This window comes from Canis lupus, chromosome 25, assembly GCF_003254725.2.
Source record: "Canis lupus dingo isolate Sandy chromosome 25, ASM325472v2, whole genome shotgun sequence".
Classification (NCBI taxonomy): Eukaryota; Metazoa; Chordata; class Mammalia; order Carnivora; family Canidae; genus Canis; species Canis lupus.
In genome coordinates, this window is record NC_064267.1 from 47,715,461 (window position 1) to 47,736,687 (window position 21,227).

Below are 21,227 nucleotides of genomic sequence, written 5' to 3' on the forward strand. Positions count from 1 at the left end.
TCCGAGGAAGGAGGTCTGAGAACGCAGAGCAAAGGTGCAGAAGGACCTCCAGGGGAAAGCAAACCCGGGAGGCGGCCGGCTTCTCATTTTACCTGTAGATCCTCTTCCGAGGCCATGGCCACGAGGGGGGCCCATCTCTGGTTTCCCTCTGCCAGGGTTTAAATCGCCGCCCCCAGCCCACGGCCACCCCCGACGCTCGGTCAGCCCCCCGAGTGGGCAAGCCCTGGGCCACCACCCTCCCCGCAAAGCCGGCCAGCTCGGGCCCATGCAGGCCATTTCTGCCAAGCAGAGGAACAGACCTCTTTCTCCCCCTGAAGTGCTAGTTAGGAGTCGATCTTCCAGTGGGAAAGAAAAATTTAGGAGCAGGGAAATAAACGTTTAACCATCTCAAGCAATTAATCATAAAATTACCTCTTATTCCCTCCCAATTCCCACCTAAGTAAATTAAACTAAAAGAAACAACTGGCTCAAGTGACAACTAAAATTTAGATGAACCAGATTTTTAATGAGTTTCTCAAATGAGCAGAGGAGTGATACAATCATCATTCAGTCCAAATTGCTAGGCTGGGACCCAACTTCGAACCCCCAAGGCTGGTGCCTTTGAGAAGTCGCACATGCCCACATGAGAAAATACATATATTTAGACGATTCTTTTGGATTTTTTTTTTAAGTATGAGGCATATTCCATTTGGGATTCTTCGCAGTAATTAAGATTTGTGGAAGGGTGAATTTTAGAAATAGGAGCCCTTCAAATGTTTTGTTGGCAATGTGGGGAAAGGATATTTGCAGATGACTGTGTGATGAAACAGAATTACGAGCTCCTGGAGGGGAGGCCGCTCCTTCGAGAGCCGTCTAATGCATTATCATAAAGCCCTGGGGAGAGTCTTCTGGATTGTTCCTTAACAGCAAGCACACACAAGCCAGACAAGTCGTTTGTGCAGAAAGGTCAAGGGTGTCAGGGAATCGTCTCCAGGCGAGCAAAGCTGCACGGGGTGGCCCCTGCTCTGGCCTCACGTGGTGCCTCTGGCCGCCTTCCCAGCCGCCTGCCAATGGGCTGACACCAGATTCAAGGAAGAGTTCCATTTTCTTAATTCCAGCACCTTGGCTTCCCATCTCCACGCTCATGGGTAACTGAGGGCGTAAGAGGAGCTCTCAGGTTCTCTGCCTTTCCCCCTCTCCTCGGATTCCATCCAACCAGGGTCGTGAAGCCCCCCTGGGACGCATGAAGTGCCGACGGCATCTCTGATAGAACCATCCAGCCCATCTGTGCTCGGACAGACTCCTGTCATCTCTCTGGAGCCCGGCGAGGCTTTACTGTCCACCCACTTGGTCTCCGCGAGCGCAAAGTCCTCCTGGTCCTCACCGTGGAATGGCCTCCCCGAGGCTGGGGTTCTCAGGAAGCCTGCTTTCATGGGGAAGGGGATTGCCTCCCCAGAATGCCCCCCCCACCCCAGGACCTGAGGCTCTGCTGCAGATGAAAGTCTGGCCTTGTTGGCACCTGTCAGGGGCGCGTGCACGGAGCATCTGAAGCAGATTCAACTTGGCACACAGGTGCTTTGCTCCTAAGGATAGTTTGAATATACGGGGTTTGGGAAATTGTGCCAAAACCACAAAATGAATCAGCTCTCTCTGATGAAATCATCTGATCTTCTTCCTCAGGAACATGCCAGGAGGTGAGGGAAATGTGTAATGAAATCGGTGGCTTTTGAGGCACCTGATTTGACAATGGCGCTGTAGCAAACTGTGTGTCGAGGACGTTCGGAGATGCCCTCTCCAAGAATAGCTACCCGGCTCTGCCCTTTTTCTATGATATAACCATGACCTTCAAGTTATGACGGATCCTGTTGCATCTCAGGAATGTGATGTGGCATAATTAGAATGTGCGGTCTGGGCAGAGGTGCGCACAGAAGGGGTTGCGCCAGAAACGAGTCAGAGGTGCAGGGAAGTAGGTGCAGCAGATGCGGGGCTTGGGGAGGGCAGGGGCATGGTGCCTGCAGGGCACTGTGGCAAAGGGCCCTCCTTCGGGTTGAGTGAGTGTCAAGATGTGTGGACAAATCCCAAGACTGAGCCCTCATGGAAGCTCGGGTGTTCTGGATTGCCCACATCTGTCATCTGGGCTGGGACGGGTCCTGGGGGCAGGGGTGGCCATGGCTCGGGGGCCAGCCGAGGACTGCAGGCAAGAAGCAGGGTCTGGCATCCACTGGGAAGCCAAGACCTGTCTCTGGATCTGAGCCTGAGCGCTCGGCCAGGTCACAGGGCGGGAGGCCAGGTCACAGACACGTGTGCAAAGAGGTAGCCGCCATAGGCTCAAGGTGGAGACCTCCTCCCGGGTGAGAGCATTTAACTCCACTTCACTCTCGTGTCTCCTACTCCCCTGTTCTGTATTTTTGTAGAAAAAGACGCAGTGAGAGATTGTCAAGTGCTTTGATACAGACATTTAACTCGGACCCATTCCCATGGTCTAAGCTACTGATTCTCTTCTTTATTCCTTTTTTTTTTTTTTTTTTTTAAGGAAGTTCTTGCAGAAGAACATCTTCTTAGCAGACTGACAGTGGTGTTGAACAACACTCTCATCCACTCCATCATCTGGTCTAAATGCTTCTGTTCCCATGTGACAGGACAAAACCAAGATGTGGAATCCTCCGCACAGAGAGAGCACGATTTCAAAAATTACACATCTAAACAAGCTGGTAGGAAATGTAGACGAATGCCAACAGTTAGTGGTCGGTGCCAGACCTCGTAGGTGATTTCCTTTCCTTTCCTTCTTTCCTTTCCTTTCCTTTCCTTTCCTTTCCTTTCCTTTCCTTTCCTTTCCTTTCCTTTCCTTTCCTTCCCTTTTTTTTTCCCTTTGGTTTTGGTTTGTTGAAAATTTCCACACACAAAGGATTTGTTCTGCTTTTATAGTGAAAAAATAAATCACTATTAAAACCAAGCTAAACCAAACCAGCGATCATGAACATCACTGGGAGGTCAGGCCATGGCCTCCCTGGGCAGATGGGTACGTCGAGAGGAATTCCCTCAGTGGTGGGCTGCTGGCGGGCACTGTGCTTGGAAGAATTCTCCTTGGAAGAGTGGGGAGGCCAGTCCCGTGAGTGTGTGTCCTCGTCTGAAAGTCTCCACTTTTGAGTCTTGCCTCCGACACCTTCGCTTTCACGCAGATGCTGGGAACAAGTGGTCGGATCAAAAGACCCTTCCTTCTGTAAGTAGCTGTTCTGTCCCATTCTCGCCTTACAAAATCGTAGAAACTCACCAAGCCACGGAGTGTGAGATTATCCATTTCAACCACTTCATGTTACAAATGAGGCTGCACAAGGATATTAAGCAGCGTCCTTCAGATTACAAGAGGGTTTGGACTGGGAAAATGCATTTACTTCTGTTTACAGTTGGCTTCTCCACATCCATCACTTCCACGCTCATTCATTTTGCCATTTTTGCGGGACAGACGGTGGAATATTTCATCAGGAAATAGGACGTATCCACTCATGTACAGTCATTAGGAATTAAACCGCAAATGCCATTCCCCAAATTAATTTGGTTTATACTTAAATGGAGAAAGTGCCTGCCTGGGGCTTCATTTTTCACTGCAAGAAGAGATCTGGCTCCTTCCCTGTGCAGCCTGGGAGGCCTGGGGTGGGGAGCAGAGGACCAGGGAGAGGCTGCTGGGGAGGTGTCAGGGTGGGGGTGCCTGAGCTGGGGCCTGGGGATCCGATGGAGCACATGCTGGGGGTGAGGAACCCTCGTTAGGATTTGGGACATGAATACAGAGGAAGAGAGGCATCTGGCAGGGGTGCATGGGGTGAAGGGGAAGGGTCAGCAGAGCGCTGGGTGCAGGGATCACTGTCGGGGAAACACTTCAAGGACTTCCTGCCTTCAGCTTTCATACTTTTCTCCATTTGCCTCCATGACTCTGAGTCCCTGTCTCTTCTCCCCGCTTGTCTCATCCCTCTCCCATCCTCCTCATCCTCCTGCCTTCTCACAACTCAGGGGCTCTCCAAGGGCTCTTCCTTCCACAGGTTCAAGCCCAGCCCTTGGGGGCCGGGCTCTGAGTCATGTTCCCTGTCCAGTCTCTGATACCAACCATCACGTGTCACCTCTAAGTCCAGTGTGTTCCAATCCTGCTGGTGAAGCAAGCACCAGGGCGTGCACCATTGTCAGAGCTAGCTAGTTGGAAAGGGTGAGGAGGCCGAGGCGGATGTGGAGGAGGGAAGCTGGTCAGAGTTCCACAGAAAACAGAAGTGCTCTTGCAGTGAGATGAGTCCCAGAGAGGCTCATTTGCAAGGGGCAGCCGAGAGTCATCAGAGCTAGTGGCGGCTGACCTGGTGCCTTCATTGGCCTGAGGGGAGGAGGGATGGAGAGTAACCACAGCTTGGAGGGAGCACAGGTGTGGAGTCTCTGAGAGGTCCCCCTTGGAGCTGGATAGATGCCCCACTGGAAGGGCGGGAGCCACATTCCACACATGTCTCCAGGACCTTCAGACTGGAAGTGCTTTGAGCAGCCAGGGTGAAGACTCAGCTGTCTGGAGATGGTAGGGACCTTTGCTTGAGGAACAGGGATGGCTTGTGGGTGGTGACCTCACTGAGGACGAGGAGGGAGCCAAGGGGATAATGCTTAACTTCCCTTCCTCCTTTCCTCCCTCTCTCTGATGTCCAACTTTGGCCAAATCCAAGCAGAGCTCACACGTGGGCGTCCAGCTGGTGTGTATCCCAGGAGCCACGAGGGAAGAAAACACCTTGGACCCAGTCACAAAGCTCAAGATGGTCCCCTAAGTACAGCTGGTGTTTTCTTCTCTGAAAACCCAGCTGGCATCAGCTCTGCTCCTGCCCCAGAGGCCAGCCTGCTTGTGCTACCTGCATCCTCTTGGCAGCATCACTGAGCAGCTTGTTTCAAACTTCTCCGGGGCCAGTGCAATTCTCCCAGAGACCTGCCTAGATGCGAGCCCAGATCTGGGAGCTGAAATGTCCGATTCAGAAGCTGAAGACTTGCTGCCTGTTTCTGAATCCTCCCAGAGCTCTGCCTCCAAGGGCACTAGTCTCATGGGAGAAAGTGTCTATCCTTTTGTTCACACAAGCTTGCTGTGGCCTTGCCATATGTGGGCAGTGTCTCTGCATTCACTGGTAGCAATGTTGACTGTGAAAATGGGCGAGAGAATTCCCTGACAGACACACCAAGTGGCCCTCCCAGTGCAGGGCTCCTTACTGATTGCTTACTGTGCACAAAATACTGAGGACCTATGACTTTCTAAGTAGCCCTCCACACCATCCCTCACCAAAAAAAAAAAAAAAAAAAAAAAAAAGGCAATTTGGATAAAAGATATGTGGGCTCTGAGATATGACAGGAAAACTGAAAAAAAATTGAGATTAATAAATGTTTACAAATCTATAAAAATGCCTGGTCATGACTAATCAGCTCAACTCATAGAATTTTGGTAACATATTTAAACTTTTTAATGATGTGCTATGGAGGGACCATCACAGTATAAGTGTCCTGAGCCCTCAAAGGTCTTACAGAGCTCAGTGCAAGCACTCGGCAGTTACAGAGCTTGAGCTGCAGACTGGCCGTATGTTTCATTACTGAGGCCTGGAAAACACGATGTAAATACAGCACATACACCTGTCATGGGAAATCAATGCTGATCAAGTCATTAGGAAGCTGAGAAGAGATATTTAGTTGCTATGAATGCCACACAACATTTGTAGCCTTTCAATCTCATGAAATCCTATTTTTTTGTTCTCTAAATATATGCCGGTTGGTGGTCTCAATTCCTGTTTCCCTGAAGTTGCTTTTCCTAGAGATTTGGCCAAATTTGTTTTCTTTAGATTCTGATTCAGCATGTCTGTGTCTGAGGGCTTGACAAGTCCTAAGCTGTGCAAGGAGCTGGAGCAAGTTGTGTTGGAGATGGAGGTAGGGCTGAAGAGTTTGTTGGGGGCAATGGCTATGACAGCTAAGGGGAGAGAGCAGGATGGAGCAGTCAGGGGTGAGAGGGTGGGCACACCAGGCTGTGGCGCAGACCTGACTGTCTCTGCTCCCCACTCAGGATGAAGTGCTGGAGCAAACACCTAAGAGAGGAGCCCTGTGTTGGGTGGAAAAACCAAGCCCTTGCATGGCCTTGCTGGTCTTTGGCTGGAGGCCACCTAAAGAGTAACATGAGCTTGCCTTAAAGGTGAGGTAGACCCCAAAGGAGCTCACAGCTGGAAGTCTCAGACAAACACATGCCCCCACCCCCCAGCCTGGCAGCGAATCCTTTCTAGAAGTTTCGTCCTAGTGGCACTTCTCTATGTCAGCAACCACTTCCTCTGAACCTTGATGAAATCCTGCTTTGTTGGCCGCCATATTAATTGATGAGAAGCAGACGTTCACAGATGGAGGATCACATTCAGGAAGTTAAGACACCCACATCTGGAACCAGACTCTGGCCAGGGGATCTCCTGACCCTACTTACTACTTTTATTCTTGCTGGAGCTTCCTTGTGAGGGACTTTTCCACGCTGACCTTGTCCGAAAGCCACAGATCTCTTTCTGCTTGAGACCTGATAAGCCCCAAGGGTTCTTCAAGATAGGGTCTCACTTCCAGAAAGCAGCGGCCTCCGCAGGCAGGAGATGGTGGTGCGCCGCGGGGTGGGGCGCGGGGCTGGCGCCGTCCCTCCAGGAGGCTGGTGACTTGAAGAAGCCAGGCCTGCCAGCCGCACATGCGTAGTTTGATGGGTCCGGGCCAGGGTGACTGTCACAGAATGATTAGTATCCAGAACTATGCTCCCTGGGATCGGTGTTTATGCCATAATTTTCAACTCAGTGGATGGTCTTTGGTTCCCATAGTTGTGGAGAACTTTTCTGATTATGAATTATTATGAAGTGGTATTTTCAAAACTTCACTCTAAAAATAATGGATTTGGAATGGTTCAGAGCAAGCTTCTAAATATTTCAACACCGCCTTGCATCTTTGTTTCAACTTTTGCCTACTCAGGCTGAAATTGCTTAAGATTTATGAATCTGGTAAAAGAATGCGCTAGTGTTAAAATCTCTATAGAAAAAAAAAACCACCCTAAAAATAGCATTAATTTGCACAATTTGGTAATTATACCATGAAGCATTGCAGAAGATTAAAATGATCTCATCAAGGCAATCAAAGGATTTCATGACTGGAAGGGCATAGATTTTCCAGAGTGATTTCAGAAACACATGTCCTGATACGTCAAACTCCTTCTCTTTCTGCAACAGTCTCAACTGTTGAGGCCGGTGACCCGCAGCCCATTGTGAAGCTTACAACTTATGAAAGATTTAAAGCACATGAAGCAGGAAGGAAAATACAAAAGTCCGCTTTTCCTCGTGTCTTAACCACCACACATCGGTTGTGAAGTCGAGAAAAAAAGTCTTGTTTTGCTTTCTGACAAGTGACCCTATTTTATGGCATTTTATCTCCTTTCCAGGCAGGGATACTATGACCGGACCCTCCCTATCATATCTTTGAGTCTCAATCCCCCTCGAAGTCAGAGAGGTAACTATGGGGAAAAGACTCATGGCTGCAGCTTGTTCTGTCATCCTAGCAGGCAGGGGGGACGTCCGTGAGGCTACACGTTGATCCCCAGAAGTGCCACCGAAGTGTCGCTGCCCACTTCTGAGGGCTCAGACAGGAAAGCTGGTATGAGAGGAACTTTTTCAGAGTTGATTTTGGCCAAGGGCAAACAAAAAGCTCATTTCTCTTTCCAGCACAGAAGGTAGTCTATCAAAAGAAAGTTATTTGTGTCAGAATCGTTCCATTGGAGATGAACTGTGTGGTATTAGGCTCCTTTAGTCAGTAAAAAAGTGAGTATTTATGGCATGTTGTAGTTCACAGCCCTAATAATCCCTTACTATTGAGTGTGTATTTGCGCGTGCGCGTGCGTGTGTGTCTTTTTTACCTATACCACTTGCCACCTCTGACTCTAAATTTCTCCACACTGTAGGAAGGAATTGGCAGGAACAAAAGTGTATACTTTCCTGTGGTTGTGGAAACCGATGACCACAAATAGGCCATCACCAAGAGGGTGATATAAAATAAAATACATGTATTCTCTCATAGTTCTGGAAGCTGGAGGTCAGAAATCTAGGTGTTGAAAGGCCATGTCCTGTCCGAAGGCTCAGGGAAGCCTCCTTCGCTGTCTCTCCCAGCTTCGGGCCGTTCCTGGTGATCCCTGGGGTCCCTCGGCTCGTAGATGCGGCCCCCGCGCCACGTCTGCCTGCATCGTCACGTGGCCTCCTTCTCTGCGAGCTGGGCTCCTCTGTGTCTCCGTCCAAAATTTCCCTTCCCGTAAGGACACCAGTTGCTGGGGCCCACCCTGATCCAGGATAACTTCATCTGAACTTGATTGTGTTGACAGAGACTCGATTGCCAAATAAGGTCACACTCATAAGTACCCAGGGGTTAGCGCCTGAACAGACCTTTCTGGGGGATACAGTTCAACCACCCACAGCAAAAGGACAAGCATAGAATTAAAAGGTGGACAGATTGGGAGCCTCCGTAGCAGCTGGGGCTTCAGCTCGTGGCCCTTCCTGATTCACTGACGGGGCCGCCGCTTTGCTCTCACGTGGGGTCGTGAGCCATGCGCAGACATGGTGGGGGACAGGTGTCCTGACCGGTTAGCAGTGTGTCCAGACGTGCTGTGGACATGGGAGAGGGGATGGCAGCCTGTGTGCAGCTGACCAGCCAACCTGGTGCATTGTTTCTTGGCTAAGCTATTCACTTACGAGTGTTACACACCGTATTCATGAAGTGAACCAGGATCTCAATCCCCACATTCCAAGCCAAGCTCTTGACTTAAATCTGATTTTACCCCAGCTCCCAACAAAGAGTCGTGATGTTGTGCAAACGATGACTCACCTAGCCAGTGCCCCCGGGATTCGTAGGGCCATGGAGAGGCATCCATAGAAAGAGCAATTTTCAAAACAAGATGTGTGCTTTCTGAAATCACATCATAAATCCTTGACCGGGATGCTAAGAAATTTAAAAGTTTCATGGAAGGGAAAACAGAATTGTCTTTCCTTTACTCTTACACATTACCTTATGCTCCATGGTTAATAAGAAGCCCTGACAAAGGAAGAAATGTTATGTCACTTGTCCCTTAATTTTGTGAGTCTTGTTCATAGATTTCACCTCTAATCATGCGAATATAAGATGAAACTTCTAGAATATCATGGTCATTGTATTTGTCTGCTCAGCCTGTTGTCACAAGGTGCCACAGACGTGGGGGGTGACACCACAGAAATGTATTTGTGGCACTTCTGGGGGCTGGAAGCGCGAGGTCAGGCTGGGAGGATGGATTTCTTCTGTGGCCTTTCCCCTTGGTGGTCTTCTCGTTGCACCCTCGCGTGCTCTTTGCTGCGTGCGTGCGTCCACGAATGTCTCTTCCTCCTTATAAAGGATGCCAGGCCCATTGCATCCGGGCCCCAGCATTATGACTTCATGTGACCTTAATTATCTCTTTGAAGGCCCTGTCTCCAAAGAGCAGTGCATTCTGACGTCCTGAGCGTTAGAGCTTCTATCCAGGGATTTGAGGGGGACGCAGTTCAGCTCATAACAGTTTCAGAGGACCTTGCAGACAAAACTAGGCAGCTACTCTTTTCTAGAAGACTGTGCATTTTGCAATTAGTTGAGTGAAGCAAGTCTCTGGTAGCAGATTGAAATTTTCTGTTTCAGGGGCTTAACAGATGGAGGTTGCTTTCTCCTTATGTCACCTGGTCAGTGAGGGTTAATGGGAGGTCACTTGAGACCCTGGCTGATGGAGTCTTCCAGAGTGGTGTCTGCACCTTAGGGAACGTGAGTCCCCGTGTGGCCGTGGCAAGGACAGCACGTAGACAAGTCATGCTCACATGTCCCTGGACGTGACACATGGCTCTTCTGGCCACTTAGCCCCAGGGCCTGGGAAATGTGGGGAGGTACGATCACTGAACACAGGCCCCTGTGCTACAGCCTGATAGGGCAGGAGAATCTAAACCTTTGCTCTAGGTCATGATGAACCCAAGTCATATTTTGCTCTCTATAATCTGTCTGTGGTGGGAGGGATAAAAAAAAATGAATGAAACATAAAAAGAAAAATATTTGTGTGTTAAAAACTCCCAAAGTGTTGTCATAGTGCATTTTATTCTGTGATTTGTCTTCCCAACAGCACTGAATAAAAGGCTCCCTTGTGAGCTACCCAGGATATAGCAACAAGACTCAACTCCAGACTTCAAGGAGCTCTCAGTCTAGAGTTAAGAAAGCCAAGAATGTGGCCAGAACTATCCAGATGAATGTAGAAGTCACTCTAGGTAGAGGGAAGCTGCTGATGGCTTTCTGGGAAGACGTCTGGGTAGATGCCTAACACTTGTGGGCAGGTAAGGGCATGTGCTCTCAGCAAAGACGACAGGTGTATGTGTGAGCTGTGTGTGTGTCTATGTCCTATCACCCAATTCCAAGGTGGGGATAGGGGCTTCCCAGGGCACCAAAAAGGTCTCTGATGCCAGCTGGGTGTCCTGTGATTCAACTCAATCTGATACGATCTACTCAGAGACAGCATCAGATCCCAGAGGATAGGGCTCAGTCCTACAAACTGCCATTTGCATCAGATACTCATTGCAGGTCCAGGTCACCTGCGCCTCTGACCTACTCACTATAGGTCAGAACTTCCTACAACCCTCTCCTTGGGTTCAATTAATTTGCTAGAACAGCTCACAGGAGTCAAGAAGCCTATTTATTCACTAGATTGTCAGGTTATTATAAAGGATATTAAAGGAAACAGATCATCAAGATGAAGAGAAACCCAGGATGAGACCCCAGACAAAGAACTTTATGTCTCTGTGGAGTTTGGGGCCCAGCTCAGGGGTATGTGGAAGCATCTGGTTCCCCAGCCTGGAAGCTCTCCCCATCTTGACCTTTTGGGATTTTATGGAAGCCTTATTACATGCGGATGATTGAGTAAATCATTGACCATTGGTCATGAATTCAACCTCCAGATCCTCACCCCTCCCAGGGAAATCAGGGGTGAGAAGGGGACCTGAAAGTTCTAGCTCTCCATCCCTGGTTAGTTCCCCTGGCAAACATTCTCCCCCATAGTTACAGGATTTCCAAAAGTCACCTCATTAAAATAAATTCATTCCTGGTGGAAAGGGACTTGTTATGAATAATGAGACACCCATTCACCTTACGGCTCTGAATGGATTTCAGGAAGTGGGGACACAAGACCAAATATTATAGCAAAATATGTTCCCATTGCTCTCATTGTCCAGGAAATTCCAAGGGTTTGGGGAGCTGTGAGCCAGGAATCTGCGGGAAGACCAAGATATGTATTTATTATAAATCATAACAAGACAGTACGTGTGAGAGTGAGACCGAGTTTGTCTGCGTGTGCTGGTGTGGGTGTCCCCTACTCCGGGCCCTGTGGAGCTGGACCCCTCCTTCCACCCCTGCACGTCCATCCGCACCTGCATGGCCATCCTGGGCTCCTGGGCCATCTATGAAGGTGAGAGGAAACAAGAGGGCAAGTGCAGGGGGATCAGGATTCCAGACATGACTTCAGTAGAGTTGCAGCTGATTGGTTTCATCTCTGTCTCCACCCCACACCTCCCTCTCTCTTCCTCTAACTCCCTTAAAAACACCGTATTGAGGTAAATTGAAACAGAATTGTGTAATTGTTTTTTTGGGTTCCTTCTGAGGTTAAGCCAGATGTAGTAGTTGTTGGGACTCATCTTCCTAAATTAAAAGAGCATCTGAGGAAATAGAATCCTTATATGACTCTGTCCTACCTCGTAACAGCTACACAGAGAATAAACCCACTGTTGTTCATTTGTTCCTTCTAGCTCTAAAAACTGAATTCCAGATTTCGGAATAGCTAATACAATTATTTAAGTAATGAGGTAAAAACATATAAACACACAAAACCCCAGCTGGGCCCAGGATTCCTCTTAAGGAACTACTTTCCTTGAAGGGTTATATGAGGATTAAACGAATAGAGGATGTGAAACAATGCCCATATGGCCAGTCTGTATTCGGTGTGGGCTGTTGTTTGGGGAGCTTGCCCCACATGGCCAGAAGAGGAGGGGGGACGTGAGCAAGAGGAAGAGAATGAGTGAAGGGGGGAAGGCAGGTCTGGAAGGGAGGCAAGAGGACGTCATGGGTTTGGGGTAACCCAGCAACATTCTAGAAAACCGGCGTAAGCAGTTCATCTGGACTTCGGTGTGTTGAAATCATTAAATTCTGTCCCCTGTTTCTCATTTTCCACCCAACTGTTGTGAACATTGGTAAAAACCAGGCTAGGCCTCCAGATACTTTGGGTGAATGGTTTTCTTGATTTGTGTCACCTGTTCAGTGATGTAGGAATCGGGGTACGTATTTATAAAGGAAGAGCTGATTATATTATGTATTATAAAGGAAGAACTGTGCAGTTTTGAGGAGGACTTTGAACTTCCACAGACCATGGCATTGGACGTCATCCATTATTCCTGGATCTCATGGCATCGTGTTTGGATTACACTTCTGTCCCCATGTGAGTATGTTGCTGAATTGAAAAGTTCTCAGGACAGAGACAATGCCCAATATATCTGACACTTCACCAAGTGCAGGCTGTGCGGATGGCTCTCAGGAACGACGGGATCATGTGCTGCCGTCGGGTGGCTGGGGCAAGCGCCAGCGGAACTGGTGGAGCTGTCCCGGGCTCTGGTCTCCCCAGTTTACTTCCCCCATCAAAGGCTAGAGATTCATGTTCATGTAAAATGCTGGGAAAAATTAGTAACAATTTTGAGATTAACCTAAGGCATCCCACTTCACAATCACATCGAACCTATTAGAGCATTTGGTATCAATCATATACAAAGTATTTGCTATATTTTAAATGTGTGCCCATTTTAAAGAGCAAAGGGAAAAACCGTCTTGATTAAAATGATCTCAATGATTAATAACTAATAAACACATCCTTAATCATGTTCTTTAACAAGGAATGCCAAGGAGCAAAAGTCTAGGGCGAAAGACATGCACATTTTAAAACTCTGGATATTTATTGCTAATTTGTCTGCCATAAAAGTTGCACCAATTTATACTTTTGTATTGGGGTCAGGGAGGAGCGGGTATCTTCCTACTGTGCAAATTCACATGGTTCCCTCCTTACTGGGAAGTTAAAAATTTTTTTCATGTGACCGTTATTCTTTTGCGCTGATTTTATATGAATTTCCTCCTCAAGAGTTTAACAATTTTTCAGTTAGTGTGTTCATATGTTTAACTTTTTAAAAATTTGCCGTTTATGGTTTGTACTCCATCTTATTTTATTTTTTTTTCGAACTCTATCTTAAAGAGTTTCTGACCTGGCTTATTTTTTTAAAGTTTAAAAAATAAAAATAAATTCACAAAATAAAAATAAGACCAAGCATCACGTAAAAGGAGAGAAAAACCAAAAAAGCAAATAGGCATAATATACCTAAAATGTTGACTATAATGGAGCATTTAGACCTGGCCTTCCTGATGGACAATGTAGACAGGGATTAGCAACATTTTCCTGGAAAAACATAGCAGTCCTTCAAACAGAGCAAGTGAATTATCCTATTTAAACCTAAAGGAAAAAAAAAAAAAACTAAAGGAGTTTATCACAGGAATGTGTTAGGAGGTTTTGAAAATGTCTTCGGACAAAGCTATTAGACCCTCGCAGTTATCGTCAAGTAATTCTGTGGTTGTACATATGAAAAGAGTTACTAAAAGCATTGAGCCCATTGCCTCCTGGGATTGGGGATCTGGAGACCATTTGAATACAGCAAGCAAAATAAAGGGTACTGGCAACAATAAAACCATCAACTTTTAGTCTTCTCGTGTAAAGACAGTAAATAAGATAAAATAATAGAAATAGTCATCACTTACCGTAATAATAATTTCAATACTGAGACCGTTTGATCACTCCTCCCTCATAAATTTGACTGGGAGACTCATAGGGGCATAAAGCAGAGACAGTTCCCAATCCCGCGCTCACACATACTCCGGTCCCTCGCGTTTTCATTCAGCTGTGCACTCAACAGCATCCCTTTTGCAGACTGGCGCCAATCTATGCGCCTGAGTGAGAAACCCTAGTACTTGGGAAGCTGAGGCCAAAAAAACCCCGAATCTGTTCCCCAGGATTACCCAGCTAATGAAGAGCAAAGCTGAGGTGAAGGTTCCAGACCCCTGACTTGGGGCCTCCAAAGCAGGAATCTTCAGATTGCTAAGGGAGATGCAAAGAATCAAAAGTATGAACTTTGGGACACAGTCGCTGAAAAGATGAGGAGGGTGGGTTCCAGAGTCGGGGGTGGAGGCTAGGAAGGACGGACGTGGGGAGCCCTGCAGGTATGGGGTGCAGCACTAGGCTGCAGTAACTGACGGGTCCTGGGGGGTGCCAGGAGCCTGCATAGCGACTGGAGGTCATGGGACAGCTGAAGAGCAGGACCTCGCAGGCCCAGGGGAGCTCCTCTCTGCAGTGACCCCTGAGCCCTGCAGCTCCCTCAGCTGCTGCAGCTGCTCTAGGAGCCCCAGAGAGAGATGACCTTGTGGTCTCCGCACTCTGCAGGGCTTCAGCATGAGGGAGGGACACTCGCCGTGGTCTCAGGCCCCACAGGTGGCTCTGCGGCCCCCCACGAAGGGACTGCCGGCCCGGGGGCAGCACCTGCTAGTAGGGCTGGGATCACCCTCCCACCTGCTCTCAGGCTGGGAGCAGCTGCCTGGGGGTGGCACTTCCTTCCCCCCTGAAGCCTTGTCCCTTCTATTTGATTTGAAAATCCATCCTACCACCTGCAGCAGCACGGTCACCCATCCCACCACCCTCATGTGGAGATCTGGGGATTTGAGTTCACCACAGCACATCAGGGGAGCCCCGAGCTCTGGGAGGCATAGCAGCGGTCAGCCTCTTCCAGGAAGGGGAAACACCACCCATGCTTTCTCCTTGAACCTAAGGTCCCATGGGTAACTGCTTAGTTGGCCATTCTACTCTATTAACACTTTCCCTGGAAACCGTGTGTCTTCTTAGGTGATCACTCAGGGGTTCAAGGAGGAGAAGCAGTTAATCCCTGGGTGGTGGTATACCTCGGAGGGGTCCCTGGGTGGAGGTGTCCCTCGGAGGGGTCACTGGGGGGAGGTATCCCTTGGAGGGGTCACACTTCAGAGCTGGCTGCAGGTCAACGGGCCTGGCTGCGTGATGGCACCTGCTCCACACGTGGGGCTGCAGAGGGTTGGGGTGGGGACCAGGATCACTGCACTGGCAGCAAACTAAAAACCTCTGCCCCAAAGGACAAACAGGGAAAATGCATTCGTTTGAAATGGCCGTGGCGTCGTTCTGCAGAGGAAAGCAGAGCAAGAGCAGAGCAATGCAGGCCTCGGGCCGGGGTCTCCCCGGTGCTATGCAGAGGGGCTCAACAGATCAACCCCCCGACAGGAACAGCTCACGGCGGTGACTGAGGCAGAGAGTCTCGGGCCTGGGAAAGACCAGGTTAGAACATTCTAATACAGGAATGTTCCCGTTTCAAGTGCCGATGCCAAATACAGCCCCTAGTAGAAGTCTATGGTTCGCAACGCAGTGTAAGGATCATTTTTCTCAAAAAGTAAACGATCCTGGAGGATGCTTACCTTCCTCATCTGATTTTTCAGAAGAAGCGGCTGTGCAGGGAAGGTCACAAGAGAATGTGAGTCGAGGCCGAATTCGTAGCCTAGAGAGGGCCTTACATGCGTGCCAGCCCCTCTTGCCCTGCTTCAAATCCTCTTTCAGCTCAGGGTGGAGCCAGGAAGACCCGGCTACCTGCAGCGTTCAGGGAGACGTGAGAATGTTCGCACTGAGCTTCTGCACCTGCAAGCGCTGCTCCCTTAGCCAGGAGGATGGATTTGTCCTCCTGGGGCGTCCGCCAGGATTGGCATCTGCTCAGTGTGCTTTGTAAGAGCTTTTCCTTAAAAAGTAGAGTTTATATCAGCCTATGCTCACCTGAATTCATCTGTCCTGAAACGTTTGCAACTAAATTAATAAAGATTTTTTTTTTTTTTTACCTAGTCGCCCTGCTTCTTGGAGTTGATCAATAATTAGCAATCTGTGATTTGAGTCAGGAGGTGCTGTGAGTGAAGCAGTTCGCAGTCTCACAATTTCTATAAACCATCAGCTGGAAACAACCTGGATGTCCAACCGGGGACTCTCCTGGCTTGTGTGGTGTATCCAGGAAGATATGGGAAAAAGGTGTGGCCTCCCGGCAGCCAGTGTCCAGTCTCATGGCCTGACAAGCACCCCTTCTTCCACAAAGACACAGCCCCAGTCGGGACGCCTGGCTTGGCAAGTTCCAGGGAAGCAGAATTCCTCTCTCGTGTGCACCTTCACTGGGTGCTGTCGTGTAGTGAACAACCTGTATAACTGCGCCTGGAAATCCTGTCCAACAATAGAGACACAAGTATTAGGGTAAATTCCTGGGGCAGAATATTACATAGCTATGAAGAATCAGGTCATAGGTGGACGTTTATTGAGAAAAACAATGCTTTTAAGGTCAACACTGCAAAATAAAGCAGCAGACCACGAAGAGTGTAAAATGTAATTAGAAACACCACCACCACCTTGGAGAAAGACAGAAAAAGGCATAAACTAAAATTGTAATCCTAGGAGATGAATTTTTCCCTAGCAATCTCATATCTTAAAGTTTCTGCATGTATAACTTTGTAATTAAAACAAAAGTAGGCCCGTTCTCATGGCTCACAGTAGCTACGTCCTACAAAGCATCACAAACGCCGAATCAGAGGATCCGGAGCCCATGATCCCAGAGGACACACAGGGCTGGGCTCCCGGGAGGCTCCATCACAGCACTGGTACCAGCTGGTCAATATGTAACCTCGTTTTATGTGCCGTTTCTGGACAAAGACATTTTAATTTATATCTCTTATCCATAATAATTACATGCAGTCCTTATTGATAATAAAACACTGACCAAGAGGGTTTAAGCTCTTCACTACCGTGGGTAACGCAACCATAAATTTCTCTGGCTGGCTGCCTCACACAACGCTCTCACAACCACATTTTCTCAGCTCAGTCAGCATCTCCCACATCCGAAAGTCTCGCAGCTCTTCCACCTTTCGCGGCTCTTCCACCTTCCACATGCATTTCCCCCTGAACACATCACAGCTTCCTGGCGTGTTAGGAACACGGACAGCACTTCGGAGCTACGCATGGGGACTGTTTTCAACAGTGAAATCACCAACGAGAGCACGAAAAAGCAAAAACGTGGCACTCGATAGACCACGAGAGGGACACTTGCCCACAGCTGAGGGCTGGGACCTGGGGTGGAGCATCCCTGGGTCCTCCTCAGCTGGGAACTGGGGCTTTCTGCAGTTCTAAGTTTCTGCCGCTCCGTGCACGTCCACAAATGACCGCAGAACACCGTGCATATTGATTTTGGAGTTACAAATAAATTCTATTGAGAAAGTGACTTTGCAAACAGGAAATCAGCGAGTGAAGAGGTTCAACAGAATTAAAAGCTAACAACTCATCATTGTAATCAAGTGAAGTCATTCCGATGACATTTCAGGTCTTCCAGATAAATCATGTGGATCTGAATTCGCTAAATTCCCGTTTTCTGAACACAGGGCTAGCCTGCCGTCCACTAGGGAATCATAACCCATAAAATTTAATGACATTTAATATGTTTTATGTTAGAGAGCAGTAATTTGCAATCAAAATCATTATGTCTAGGTTTTATTTTCCTGCGTGGAATTTTATGCATAAAGCAACGAATCGAAGCAAGATGTGCTGAAATCCATGTGCGGCCCTGGTGACAGAGGGGGGCCTCTGGCAAGAAGGGCAGGGTTGCTTTGGGGAGTTCCACACTTGGGAGGGATCCTATTTCACTTCCCTTGGCTGGAGCCCCACCCAGCACCTGGGAAAATAGACCCCCTCCACCCCACCAGGCAGCCCTGCCTGCCAGCGCTGCTTCAGAAAGAGATTTAATTGAATTAATAGAAAGCAACATCAATAAACATTAGCTCAGTGAGGCTCTCGTGGTGACTCCAGGGCTGCAGGCTCAAGCTGTTGCGGAACACACCCTCTGTCTTGGCAGAGGTCCCCGACTTGGTACCTCTCTTGTGTGGCCCTCTGGAAACCTCCACCACTGCCCGGGAGGCAGGGACCGGGGATACCTCCAGCCCACCCTCTGCTCTGTAGTCATCCCCTCCTTGTAAGGGAAAGCACTGCTCCCCGTGGCACTGGGCCCGGGCCTGGGTGGGACTGGGGTTGGGCCGGGGTACCCATCAGCGAGCACAGCCTTCCCCTCTTCAGCCTTCCTCCCCCGGGGTGCTTGCCTTGTCTGCATTTAGGAAGGGCTGACAAAATGGGGAGTCGTCAGCCACACCCCAGGTGGAGAGAGGAAGGTAACAACAGTTGTGAGCAGAATGGCTCTTGCAGATCCTGCACTGGTCGTCACAAGAGGAGAGGCCACTGTAGTTGGGCAGGTTGGGTGATGAGAGAAAGAACAGATTTCACCAGGTTATCTGCTCCCGAGGGGACAGCAGGGACGTGGTGGGGATTCTCCGCAGGACCAGTTGAGGGAGCGCGAGAACACTGTTCCTTATGGGAAGGTCCAGGTGACAGAGACCCTGCGATCAAGCAAGAAAAGGTCAAGAAGATGCTCTGAGAACAAAAAGGCATCACGTCCCTGCGAGGCTCCTTGTCGGCAAGTAGGATTCTGTGCAGGGAAGCCGGGAGCCAGTCTCCCAGGCTCGTTATTGCTTTTTAATAGTGATTGCAGTGTTATTCCCTTTAACAGTTGACATTGGCACACACGAATGATTGTAATATATAAGGAAAAACATTATAAGAAAAGCCTCAGAAGAGATTCAGCAACTGCATTTCTGTGCCTATTAAAACAGCCTTAATGTGTGATTCCTTCGGCTCTCGTAGACACCAGTGCAGATCGAAGGCCGCGTTCGGGGTTGCCAGCAGGAAAATGGGTTCCAGGGATAACAAGGTGAGTGGATGTGACACACTGATGCGCGCTGGAAATGGAACTGGGCGAGTTCACATGCGCGAGGAGGTGGACAGATGATCACCCTTCACTTTTCCGCTGAGCCAAGAAGAGCCAAGTCGTCCTAAGCAAACGCTAAGCAGGTTGCCCATGTGGTGAGACCTTGCCCGGAGGACCAGGCACCGCAGAGCCACTGCCCCATGCAAAAGGGTTGGGAGTTGGTTGGTGTAAGGGGAGGCTCACCTGTTCTAGAAGGAGGTTCCACCCAATTCTAGAACAGGGCTAACATGTCTACCCCCATGTCCCTCTCCTTTTAATTCCAAGTTTTACAAAGACACCAAAACAATTTCATGGTGACTGATTCACTAAGAAAGGGACTACACACACACACACACACACACACACACACACACATTTTTGCTTATATACATATATATGTATTTGCTTATGTGTTATACGTACTATATACACTCGCCTCTTGTTCTCTCAGACTGGACTTCCCATTGTTGTTCACTTGCCTGTTGTCTGCTTCCACCTTCAGGATATAATTGCTATTTCTAGAAGAGACCTTGTGTATTGTGTTCACTACAGAAGCTCCAGGGCATACGCTATAAACCGAATATTTGTGTCCCTCCAAAATGCACACCTGGAAATCTGGTATTTGAAGTTGGGGCCTTCAGGAGACGATTTGGTCAGGAGGTCAGAGCCCTCAAGAATGGGACCAGAGGCCCTCATAAAAGGGACCCCAGAGAGCTCCCTTGCCCTTCCTCCCATGTGAGGACACAGGGAGAAGGCAGCTGTCTGTGAACCAGGCAGTAGAACCTCACCACACACCTGATCAACTGGTGCCTTGATCTCGGACTTCCAGCCTCCTGAACCATGAGAAATAAATTTCTATTGTCTACGAGCCACCGGTTGATAGCACTTCTGTTAGAGCAGCCCCAGAACCAACTAAGACAACACAGAACAATGCCCGGCACCCAGCAGGGAATCAATATGTACTTGTTGACTAAGTAAATGGATGAAGGGATGACAGTTCTGGGGTTGACTTGGGTCCCACCACGACTGTGGTTACACATGGGGGCACTTTGTGGAGCATACTCCTCATCGGCCCTGCTCCTTGGACCCCTGCCAATGTAGGGGGAGTCCCCTGCCCCTGTCACAACTGGGGATCTTCCCACGACAGCTCCCCCCAGACCTCCTCCATGTCCAACTGGCTGCCTGATGTGAACCTTCTCTGGGCCATGCTACTGTCTCTTGGGCGATGCCTCAGTGCATCAGATCTTGCTGGATGTGTGTGTGTGTGTGGTTGCAGTGCCCGCTTAGGGCTGCCCTTCCCAGTCAAGCACTGCAAGGTCTCCTGGGCCTGGGACTGTGGGCTCCAGGGTGTGCGGGGACACTGCTGCTGCTCCTGCCCTCTCTTCCTGGAGCAGCCCACCTCTGCCAAGGCACTGGGCAATGATGCTTTCAACAAACTGCAGGAAATGCCCCTTCCAATGTGTCATGGTAAGCAGGGCAAGTGTTCAGTGGCTCTTTCGGCTTTTGTCCCTGTCCTCGCCTTCCCATGGGTCTCCAACACGAGTGCCTGGGGCTCAGGCCGTAAGCCACGGTGACACTGTAGTGCTACGCTCAGGCCACCAGGTTGAAACAACAGACGTCTACTTCTCACAGTCCCAGAGGCTGGAAGTCTGAGATCAAGGCGCCACCAATTCTATTCCTGGTGATTCGTCCTTCCTGGCTCTCACATAGACACCTGCCTTCTTGCTGCGTCCTCACATGGAGGAGAGAGGGAGCTCTGGCGTCCCTTCCTGTTCTTATTAGGGCCCACCTCGACAACCTCATTTCACCTTTACCAGCTCCTCCCAGGCCCTGTCTCCAAATAAAGTCGTGGTGGGCTTTAGGACTCCAACATAAGAGTTGGGGGGCAGATATCATATCCAGTACATCACATGCCCCTGTCGTCCCGAAGTTCATGTCCTTCTCATATGCAAGTATTTGCATATACTAGTTCCATCTGAACAGTCTCAAAACTAGTAACTTATCCAAAGTCTCCTCCGAATCTGGTCTAAGTCAGGGGCGGGAGAGACTCCAGATGGGAACCAGTGAAAGCAGACAAGTTGTGTGCTTCCAAACACAAGGATGGGATGGGCTATGGACAGACGGTCTCATTCTGAAGAGCAGAAAGAGGAAAGAAGGAAGGAAGGAAGGAAGGAAGGAAGGAAGGAAGGAAGGAAGGAAGGAAGGAAGGAAGGAAGGAAGGAAGGAAAGGAGTGACAGGTCCCAGGC

General features: G+C 49.1%; 1 long non-coding RNA gene across 5 annotated transcripts; it reads left to right on the forward strand.

The window, feature by feature from the left end:
- Nucleotides 1-432: 432 nt before the first annotated feature.
- Nucleotides 433-20,243, forward strand: LOC112669957 (uncharacterized). Of its 5 annotated transcripts, none has more exons than XR_007405949.1 (5): nt 433-1,673; nt 2,513-10,346; nt 12,379-12,493; nt 18,878-18,944; nt 19,483-20,243. It is a non-coding gene; the product is annotated as an uncharacterized LOC112669957 (long non-coding RNA). The 5 variants fall into 5 exon arrangements; XR_007405951.1 differs by having other exon boundaries at nt 2,513-3,199; nt 4,671-10,346; nt 18,878-20,243; XR_007405948.1 differs by having other exon boundaries at nt 11,238-12,493; nt 18,878-20,243.
- The last annotated feature ends 984 nt before the right edge of the window (nt 20,244-21,227 follow it).